This window comes from Schistocerca gregaria, unplaced genomic scaffold, assembly GCF_023897955.1.
Source record: "Schistocerca gregaria isolate iqSchGreg1 unplaced genomic scaffold, iqSchGreg1.2 ptg000001l___fragment_1, whole genome shotgun sequence".
Taxonomy (NCBI): Eukaryota; Metazoa; Arthropoda; class Insecta; order Orthoptera; family Acrididae; genus Schistocerca; species Schistocerca gregaria.
Genome location: NW_026061697.1, coordinates 2,289,322 through 2,299,572, shown reverse-complemented (window position 1 = coordinate 2,299,572; position 10,251 = coordinate 2,289,322).

Genomic DNA, 10,251 nt, shown 5'->3' with positions numbered 1-10,251 from the left:
ATAGTCCTCCCCGTATTGAAACCTGGCAAGAACCCGCTGGAGGTGGACAGCTATCGCCCCGTAAGCCTCACCAACGTTCCTTGCAAGTTGCTGGAACGTATGGTGAGCCGGAGGTTGAGTTGGCTCCTCGAGTCTCGGGGCCTTCTGGCTCCGTCTCAGGGTGGGTTCCGTAAAGGCCGCTCTGCCGTCGATAATCTGGTCTCCCTGGAGTCTGCCATCCGTACAGCCTTTGCGCGCCGCCAACATCTGGTTGCCGTCTTCTTCGACATGCGGAAGGCATACGATACGACTTGGCGCCATCACATCCTGGCCACACTTCATGGGTGGGGCCTTAGGGGCCCGCTCCCGATTTTTATTCAGAATTTTCTTTCGTATCGTTCCTTCCGCGTGCAAGTAGCTGCGTCGCATAGTTCCTCCCGGGTCCAGGAGAACGGGGTCCCACAGGGGTCTGTCCTCAGTGTGTCCCTGTTTTTAATTGCCATCAATGGGCTTGTTGAGGCGGTGGGGTCGTCCGTCGCGGCTTCTTTATATGCGGACGACTTCTGCCTATATTACAGCTCCAGTGGCATCGCCGCTGCTGAACGGCAGCTGCAAGGTGCCATCCGCAAGGCGCAGTCATGGGCTGTAGCGCACGGCTTCCAGTTTTCGGCCGCGAAGACCTGCGTTATGCATTTCTGCCGGCGTCGCACGGTTCACCCTGAGCCGCGCCTTTACCTTGATGGTGAACCTCTTGCTGTGGTCGCGACGCATCGGTTCTTGGGACTGGTGTTCGATACCCGGTTGACTTGGCTGCCCCATATTAGGCAGCTGAAGCAAACATGCTGGCGGCACTTAAACGCTCTCCGTTGCTTAAGCCACACCAGGTGGGGTGCCGACCGGTCCACCCTCCTCCACCTATATCAAGCGCTGATCCAGTCCCGCCTTGATTATGGGTGTGTGGCGTACGGTTCTGCCTCGCCTTCGGCGTTGCGATTGCTGGATCCCATACACCACTGCGGGATCCGCCTCGCCACGGGAGCGTTCCGGACAAGCCCCGTCGACAGCATACTTGTGGAGGCTGGTGTCCCTCCATTGCGGTTCCGGCGTGACCGCCTTCTGGCCGCCTATGCCGCGCACGTTTATAGCATGCCAGGGCATCCAAACTACCGTCTCCTGTTCCCGCGCTCGATCGTTCATGTTCCAGACAGGCGGCCCCGGTCAGGGTGTCCCATTGCGGTTCGCCTCCGGGACCTTCTCCGTGGCCTTGACTTTTTTCCTCTGCCGCCTGTTTTCCGGGCCAATCTCCGTCTGCCCCCGTGGAGTGTGCCCCGACCGTGCCTTCGGCTCGACTTGGCACAGGGTCCGAAGGTCTCAGTGCCTCCGGAGGCCCTCCGCCGCCGCTTTCTTTCCATCCTGGCCGAGTTTCCGAACGCGGCGGTGGCCTACACCGACGGTTCGGTAGTCTCTGGTCACACTGGTTACGCTCTCACTCTACGGGATTATTGTGAGCAACGGTCATTGGCAGCTGGCTCCAGTGTATACACTGCCGAGTTGGTTGCCATCTATCGTGCCCTAGAGTTTCTCCGCTCCCGCTCAGGAGAGTCCTTTGTCATCTGTAGTGACTCCCTGAGCGGTTTACGAGCTCTTGACCAGTGTTTCCCTCGTTCCCGTCTGGTGATGGCCAGCCAGGAGTCCCTCCATACTCTCGTCCGTTGCGGCCGCTCTGTCACCTTTGTTTGGTCCCCGGGTCACGTCGGCATCCCGGGTAACGAGCGGGTTGACGAACTGGCGAAACAGGCGGTCAGTTCCCCGGCCATGGAGATCGGTCTTTTAGAGAGTGACGTCCGATCCGTATTGCGGCAGAAGGTCCTTGCTGCTTGGCGTGATGAGTGGCGCACCCTGCCCTCTCCCAACAAACTTCGGGCAGTCAAGGAGACAACCAGTGTGTGGCGCTCCTCCATGCGGGGGTCTCGCAAGGACGCTGTCGTCCTCTGCCGGCTCCGCATAGGACATACCCGGCTCACGCACGCGTATCTCTTGTGCCGTGACGACCCGCCCCTCTGTCGCTGCGGATTGGCCCTGACCGTGGTACACGTCTTACTCGACTGCCCACTTTTAACTGCCCTCAGGCAGACGTTCGCGCTGCCTGATACACTCCCTGCTCTTTTAACCGATGACTCTACTATGGCTGACTTAGTTCTCCGTTTTATTCGAGCAGGGGGTTTTTATCATTCAATATGAGAGTCCCCTTTTATTTTTTTTTAGTGTCGACTGTGGCTTTTGGCCTGGGGTTTTAGTTTGTGGTGTTTTAATGTGTTCCTTGGTTATTGGCCTTTCCAGTTTTATTTTCATGGTCGGCCAATGACCGTCGCACTCTGTGTGTCTTTTAATCTCTTTTCTCTGGTCTTCGTCTATGTCTTTCTTGTACTGTGTCGTCCCTTGTCGTCTCCGTTATGTGTTTATTGCTTGTTGGACTTTTCTTCGTGTATTATTATGGTCGTGGAACAAGGGACCGATGACCTAAGTAGTCTGGTCCCTTTAACCCCCACAAACCAACCAATAAAAACTAGAATATTGGTGCTTTGTTTACGCATCTGCGCGTCTGTCCTTCGTATGCCATCTCAACACTACCCACCATCGTCGCATCTGTTTGGCCACTGGCGCCTTTTATGCTAGCCAAGTTCAGCGCGTATGCCGAAGCTGTTGAATTGCCAGTCATACTAAAGTTATCCTCAAGAGATAAACATGGCGTTTTTCCGCCATGCCAGGCCACCCATCCTATGCCTCCTTCGATGACTACTTTGATAGCCAGTATCGGGCCCACTCCTCTTCAGTTACCTCCTGGAGCCCATTTTCAGTTCTTGCTGCAGCAGCCGAACTTTACACTACCTGCAAGTATCCTAGTGGGAGTGAACCCTTCTCCACCTTGGCTTTCTGTGGCAGCCTGTGTTCACCTTAGCCTTCATTTGCTCCCCAAGGACACTACTGCAGCCTCGTTCTATTGCCTTGACTTCCACTACCTACACACGCGAATTTTTAATAGTACCTTTCTGTATGCTGATGGCTCTGACTGTGGTATCAGGTGTGCCGTTGTCATCTGCACCAACGTTTTTCCGTATCTGCCTTTGCAACACTACTCAGTATTTCCAGCAGAGCTCTTCGACCTCTGAGGCCAGAATAGATCTGGTGACACAGGCATTTCCATTGTCCTGTGCACGAAGACTAAAGGGCACAGAGTCTGACCACTGTACACTGCCCATCCATTGGTGCAACGGGTCCAGGAAAACTCAGTTTCTCACTCCTGAGGGATCCACTGTGATGTCCATGTGGTTTCCTGCTCAGGTCAGTCTGCCAGGAAATGAGGCTGCTGACGCTGCTGCCTAGACTGCAGTCCTCGTACCTCAGCCTGCTGGTTCTTATATTCTCCCAGATGATCTCTGTTCCTGTCTGCCAGCAGGTGGTGTCACTTTGGCATCACCAGTTGTCCTCCATTCTAGGAATAATCCCTGGGTTTTTAAGGCCCTCCCAGTGGCTTGGACAGCCTCCTCCTCTGCCCTCTTGACGTCAGATCATCTTAGCTGGGTTGCGTATTGGGCACTCTCTTCTTAGCCATCGTCCTTAGTTTAGAGGTGATCACTTACCACTTTGTACTCATTATCCTGAGTCTCTGACGATTCACAATGCACTTTTCTTAACCACTTATGTTCTCATTTACGTTTGCCGTCTACGTTATCAGGCGTGCCGCGGGCTATCGACCGTGTTTTACTCTCGATCTGTTGTAGCGATATGGCGAAGGACATTTAATCTTCAGTGTAGCACCTCCATTGTCTCTATGGTGTATTTTATAGACCTTTATCAGTCTTTGTTTTTAAGCTGTCTTTTCCTCCATCAATTGAGTTTACCGTTTAGTCGTTTTAACCCCTTCTTCATCTTCGTGTTCTACAGTTCTGACGTTGGCACGAAAGAACAAAATCTTTGCGCCTTACAACAAAAAACAGCAAACCACCTGGAATGACAGAAGCCATTTGTTCAGAGCCCCGGTGTTCCTAGGACAGGCACCTGCTCCTTGGCGTGGACGGCGTCAACAAATTGCGTATATGTTGTGCTCCCTGCGTCGTCAGAGGTGGCGTTTCACTAATGTTAGCTGTAAGCCTCCGTTTTGAGAAGTACTGTCAGTGCAGACAAATTACATGTGAGGACGTCTTCCGTATTTTAACAAATTTTGCTCGTTCTTATTATCCAATCAACAACGTAACCAAATTTCTTAGATATTATTTCTGGCACATCCACGATGTGAAGTGTAAGTACCATTGGGACTAATATTGCACCTTCATGTGAGCCATTGAGGAGGAATTCCTAGCTACTGATTGTATTTACTACAGTGACCTGGTATCATGTCACAAAACATGCTTTCAAGATTCTTTAACCTTTTGAATTGGGATTTCATTACCACTTCATACATTAGGCCCAGTCTCCCGATGATACCCTAGGCTTCAAACAAATTAATAAAAGCCAAAGATGTAGGCATCATCATCTGAAAGTTTGCATCAGTATGAGATGTCCAAAACTTAGCATGCACTGTTTCGTCTGGGGGCAAAAGCTGGCTGGCTGTCCATTTGTTTGACCAATCCCTATTACCAGTTCGCGTTCCAGAAATCTATAGAAAGGGGCGATAAAGTTAGAGAGCGTTGCTGCTGCGTGCCTGGAACACTCGGTAGAGCGTTTGAACAATAAAACTGTGTACTGAAAATAAAATTCTTGGCAGATTAAAGGCTAAGGTCCTGAGTAGTTGTAACTTGTAGAGTTTCTAATATTTCTTGTCTCAGCTTCGAATATATTCTTTGAATATTCTTAGGGTACATGCATCTTCGCTGTTACAGTAACCGCCCTCAAAAAGCTGTTGCCGTTATCGGCAGAAATAACTGAATGGTATGACTTCGTGTAAAACGATGAATGCCTGTATTCAATTCCTGTTTGTAGGTACCCTTTGCAACATAGGAATTAACATCATCAATGGGATTGTTCCTCCGATTCCTGCTGGAGCGAGACAGTATTGAAAATGAGGGAAATCTGACAAAATTTTGAGTTGTGACAAAGCTATGGTTCCCATCAGCAGTGCCAAACGTGAGTTTGTGCCGTTCTCCAATTCCAAGCTACTTAACTGAATGCAACCGTCTTCAGCATTGCAAACAAAATGTATGTCGTTTTTCTACCGCCTACTTAACGAATGTTTGAATAACATGTCGACCAAGGAAAGAGGTTAGTTCGTCAGTTTAGGTGGTAACGTAATAGTGTCGTAAGTTGGTTAGCAGGTAACCATTTCTATTTTAGTACAGACGTGTTGCCTGCCTACTCGGTAAGCATCGTGTATGTCGCACCAACAGTATCGTGTCACACCATTTTCTCTTGTATAGCGTAGTTGATTTCCATTATCTGAACGACTTCCCTGTGGGACATATCATTGCTTTTGAACAGCATGTTCTGTAGAATTTCTGCTAACGTTCTCGACGTTCATTTGACATAAACACCTACTCCCATTCTCCTAGAGATGTGGCCCTACAAAAGGAGCTTTTTATGTACTGATTCGTTCCCTCTCTGTCCAGTAAGGTCTTGGAATACATTAAGAAGACGTACAGCCATTGTCTGGCAGACAGTTGTTGCTCTACTAGCACCACGCGGTGGTCACATGTGGGACACGTTCAGGGAACACCTATGGATGTGAAGCTAAATAGACCCCTGAAACAGCTGTCAATTGTGAAACTAGAAAGCTTCTTACCTTAGATAAGGAGTCTGTTCACATGATGCGCAAGAGGGGTAGCATAAGGGGTGAGAGACAATGAATGCCAGTTATGCAACCTGCTGTGAGGAGGTGGTAAGTATGCTGCTCTGTAACTTTTTAATCTCCCTCCCACTGAGCTGAAAAGCTCATGGAATATTACTTCAGAAGTGGACTACAGCATTCATTTATTTGGAGTTACACATGTGAAATGCTGAGTTGTTCAGACAATGGAGTCCTTGATAGCAACACATTAGAGAACTAAATGTATCGAGAAGCAAATCAGTTTAGCCAACTGAGAATACGCGAAACAGATTCTTGAACTTAGTTTACACACGAGTTTACTCACTTCACTAAGCAGTGAAGATAGTATGAGGAAGAGAATAGGTGGCCCAGAAGATAATTAGGTTTCTTTTCATAGAGTGCACAGAAACAACGTAAGCCTTTTTTGTGACCGTTTCGTCTCCAATATGAGAGACGTTTTGATGTAAAGGCTGCTGATCTCACTTTTGCTCAGTTGAATGAACGCCATGTTCCCAGCGTAGTTGGAAGCTGGCGCAAATGCCCAGGAACGTGGTGCTACCAACTCACCTGCTGGCTGTTGACTGTCTTTGTGTTAATCTGGCTTCTCGTGACTTCATATAAATTGTGTAATAGCTGTCAACTACTCCTTAGCCAGCCCAAGCAAAGGAATTCAGCATACCAAGTGGTATATGGAGCCTGCACTGGGTCTTAAAACGCAGAGTAACACTCAAAAACGTTTAGTTTTAATAACCATTACTTTCCAAATTTTTTACGTCAAAGTAGACTAATGAAGAGCATGAAGTTGAAAGGATTCGCAAGAACCATACATTTAATTAACATAGACCCTTCAAATATTGCAAATTCTGGGAACACTGAGACAACTTTTTTTAAAATCAGAAAATAATCGTGCAAACAGTCAGTGAGTGAAACAGACATGCAGGCCACTTAACAATGGGGAATGAATTAAAATCTCAACACTATTTACACACCTTGGACCTAAGGGAATATTGAAATGTATGATGCAGCAAATGCAATAATAAAGATTTGAAAGACAGGAAAAAACTAGGTTTAACAGAATGCAATGTAGCTTCCCCTGACGAAACCTTGGCCAACCCAAACTGCAACAGACCACTGTGCTACTAACAGCCGTTAACCTCCGGTTGGTAGCAACTGACGTCACATTTCAGACGCCAACATTTACTGGACATCAAATGCCCATCCAAGCACACGTCACACACATTTTACACAGTCTCAAATCAACCATAATTAGTTTCTGGAAGCCAGCATCGTAAAATTGATAGCCATAGCAAGGACACTCACAAGATAACTATGACAGCATAACGGTGGTATCCTCAATTTCAAATTCATTCCGAATTACTAATCACATGGCTATCTCCATTAGTTAATCACATTCTGCTACGATCTTTACGTAAATCCACATCTCTATACAGGTACGTCAAACCCATTAAAGTTTGGCAGCAGTGCTTCAGTAACCTTCCATTGAATATAACTAGTGAGAACCTATGTTTAACGTACTGTCATGTTTTCTGTCCATGTGTTAATGAAATAATAGTAGGTTTCATTACAACACTTGTCACACACAATGCCATGTGCTGCATATGACAGATGAGGAGTGTTCCGTAAAACTTGGGAAGGTTCTTGTGAGATGACAAACGTCTTAGGTTAAGTCACAGTCAGTATCTTAATACTGCCACGATCAGCGGAAGTAAATTGACCCACGAAAGTGCTGCTCCTTCTCCTACCCAAGTTTTGAGCCACCAAAATGCAAGACGTCTTCAATCACGATGGAAGTATAGAAATATATAGGGATGTGTAAGCTGATGTAAAGAATTAATCGTTAGCCACCAACAAGTAACATATTACTTCTGTAGGGAAGTCCATTCTCCTCTGCCTAAATCCACTATTGTAAGAAGTCTTACCATGCAAGTAAGGACATCACTCCAGTTAAGCACTGCCATATCAGCAGAATCAAGGCAGCGCCATTCATCAGACAATTACTTTAAATGTGCTATCACTGCCCGTATATTGCAGATATCATTGTCTTGCCCCACCAGCCTCCACCCTCCCAGGGGGTCAATAAGTCTTTTGTGAATACGTGCGTGGCGAGCATGGGGCCCCGAGCCATTGCAGCCTTCTTTCTCTCCAGGGCTGCATTTCCTTTCCCTTCCCCTGCTTTCCCCTCCTTGCTCCTTTCCCCTCGCCCTCTCCTCTCCCTCTGTTGGTGTCCTTGCTTATGTTGGCCCCTGCTATCATCCTGGTTCTGTTGGTTGTACAATTCGGCTTTGTTCCATAATCATTTCCTTCTTTTGGCATTCCTTGGTCCCCCCTCTGGGGTTTGACCTCCGTTACAAAATTTCTCCTCCATAGTGTGAACCATTTGGGGAAAAGCACCTTACCTAGTGTCTCCGACGTGCGCCCTCCTAGTACGTTCTACCTTCTCTTTCATGTCGTTGTCTGACACTAGGGTGCATAGCGAGCACGGTAGCCAGCCCATGTGGTGGGGTCGCTATGTACCCTTTTTGTTGAGCCCCCTGAACACACAGCTCAGGTATCAGAAGTGTGATCCCTGTGACATCCTCATGCATGCCTTGGAGTTGTTGCTCGTCACCCTGGAGCATCGGAACTCCTGGCAATGGACGCAGTGCCAGACGGCCCTTGCTGTGGCTAGGTGGCGTCCGTGAGGAGAGCCCCTGATCGGAGGGGATGGTATCAGGGCGGACGCTATGCAAATGAAACGCATACGGGTCCTGAACTCTGGCCGTTCTTCTGCGGCCATGTCTCCGAGTGGAACTGATTCCTCAAGTGCTGCTTCTCTTGTCCCTTTGGCCTTCCCTTCCATGGCTACCCCTGGGAAGAGGGTCAGGCCCGTCAGCTAGGGGCAAAACCTTTCCCCCATTATCTAGTTTGCACTAGGACTGATGGAGATACTCTCACCAATACCAAACCTTTATTCTTTGTGGAACACACTGAAGACAAGTTTGGCGAAGTGGACTCCCTGAGCAAGATGCGGTCGGGTTTGGTGGGGGGTAATGGACACAGCAATTGTGCCAAGATGGATACAGGCACATAGGGCTGCAGACTGGGCAGCTAAAGCAGTTTTTATCAGCAACAGTCTCTATATATGGTACAAGGTGTGCTTTTAACAGGGACCTCATACTTCAAACTGATGAACTTCAGGACAATCTCGGATGGCGGGGTGTTTACTTGGTTCAGCGTGTTCAGAAGGGTCCTAAAGACAATCGTATTGATACTGGTGCCTTTATTCTGGCCTCTGAAAGAGATACCCTCCCTGAGAAAGTTACGATTATGGTGTATCGATGTGATGGGAAGCCGTACATCCCACCTCCTTTGAGGTGTTTTAAGTGCTTGCGTTTTGGACATGTCTTCCCGCTGCTCACAGGCACCTCTCTATTGCGACTGTGGACGTCCACTCCATGAGAGGAGTGCCTGTGTTCCCCCTCCTGTGTGTAAATTGTCACAGCAGTCATTCTCCACATTCACCAGATTGCCCAGTATATAAGAAGAAAGGAGTATAAGTCACTCGATCGTTTAACCTACACAGAGGGCACCTAAGAAATATACATGATTTCACCCCGTGTCTGTGACATCTAGTTACGGCTTGGTTACATTTTCACCCCTTCCTCACCCTTCCTTACCCTTATCCTGGATCCCTCTTTTCCCACCCCCCCTCCCCTGCAGCTCCCACACCTTCTCCCCTGGGGTCTGCCCTCCCTCCCCAGCCAGAGAAGTGTTCCACTCCTTCGGCGTCTGCCGGTCAAGGGCGACTCCCCAGGATGCCTCTTCCAGGCACCTTCCAGGCCAAAGGTTTGCTGCCCTGCAACGACCGAGAGAGCCGCGATCTTTTGGCCCCCAAGTCGCCCGGTCTCTTTCTGTTCCTGATCTTGCTGCAGCTGGCTCCTTTTTGCCACACAGCCCTCCTCGAGCGCAGCCTGAAAAGAAGAAGAAATATAAGTCCCGGGACAAAGAGCCTCTGGTGTCACCGGAGGTCCCTTCTCCGACTTCACAACCGGACTATGACCTGTAGTTCATGGGTGTCGCCCCCTCGTTGTCGGTGACGGGTGGGGACCCTGCGGTATGACAGGATCCATTACAATTCCGTTGGAGAACCACAGAACGATGGTTTAAAGGGAGGTTGAACACGCTAAATCCAATCGTCGACTTCCAGAATTGAAATCCCTTCTTTTGTCCTACTATGCAGCTTGCGTGGTTCTCCAGGAATCTCATTTTACTGGTGCTCACTCACCGACCCTCCTTGCGTTCAGTGTTTTCTGTCGAAATCGGGTCGAACCCCTGCGGGCTTCTGGTGGCATTTGTACGTTGGTCCGTACACACATTACTAGCACGTGGATTCCTCTTCAAACTACATTGGAAGCGGTTGCTGTTAGGGTCCACTTACTCTGCGCTCATAGTTTGCAATCTTTATCTCCCTC